This window comes from Microtus ochrogaster, unplaced genomic scaffold (genome assembly GCF_000317375.1).
Source record: "Microtus ochrogaster isolate Prairie Vole_2 unplaced genomic scaffold, MicOch1.0 UNK117, whole genome shotgun sequence".
Lineage (NCBI taxonomy): Eukaryota > Metazoa > Chordata > Mammalia > Rodentia > Cricetidae > Microtus > Microtus ochrogaster.
The window spans coordinates 906,832-907,856 of NW_004949215.1; positions in this window are offsets into that span (position 1 = coordinate 906,832).

Genomic DNA, 1,025 nt, shown 5'->3' on the forward strand with positions numbered 1-1,025 from the left:
CAGAAGGAGGGAGAAGATGAGCAAGGAAGTCAGGACCGCGAGGTGTTCTTCCACCCACTAAGATGGTGTGACTGATCTAATGGGAGCTCACCAATCCTTTATTGTAAGGTAATATCTGTCTTTGGGTTTAAGTGTGTTTCTTGTATGCAGCAGAAGGATGATCCTGTTTTCATATACATTTTTTAATCTGAGTCTTTTTATAGATGAATTGAGTACATTGATATTAAGAGCTATTAATGACCAGTGATTGTTTATTCCTGCTATTTTTCAGGGCTAGTGTTTGTGTTCTTTCCTTTTTTGGGTTTACTAGTATGAGGTGTGAGTTTACTTGTTACATGTATTTTTGTTGGTGCAGCTAACTTCATTGGGTTGGAATTTTCCTTCTAATACTTTCTATAATACTGGATTTATGGATATGTATTGTTTGAATTTTTTTTGTTTTGTTATAGAATATCTTGTTTTCTCTATCATTGGTGATTGAAAGCTTTGCTCGGTATAGTAGTCTGTGCTTGCATCTGTGACCTTTTAGTGTCTGCAGTAGGTCTGACCAGGACTTTCAGATTGTCTATTGATTAGTCGGGTTTAATTCTGATGGGTCTACCTTTGTATCTTACATATCAGTTTTCCTTTACAGTTATTAATATTCTTCCTTTATTCTGTTTGTTTAGTGTTCTGATTATTATATTGCAAGGGGACTTTATTTCTAATCTCCTCTATTTGATGTTCTGTATGCCTCTTGTTCTTTCATAGGCATATCCTTCTTTAGGTTGGGGAAGTTTTCTTCTATGATTTTGTTAAATACATTTCCTGTGCCTTTGAGCTGGAGTTCTTCTTCTTCTATTCCTATTATTCTTAGGTTTGGTGTTTTCATAGTGTCCTAGATTTCCTGGAAGTTTTATGTTAAGGATTTGATGTATTTAACATTTTCTTTGACCCATGAATTTAACTTCTCTATTAAATCTTGAACTCCTGAGATTCTCTCTTCCATCTCTTGTAATCTGCTGGCTATGTTTTCATGTGTAATT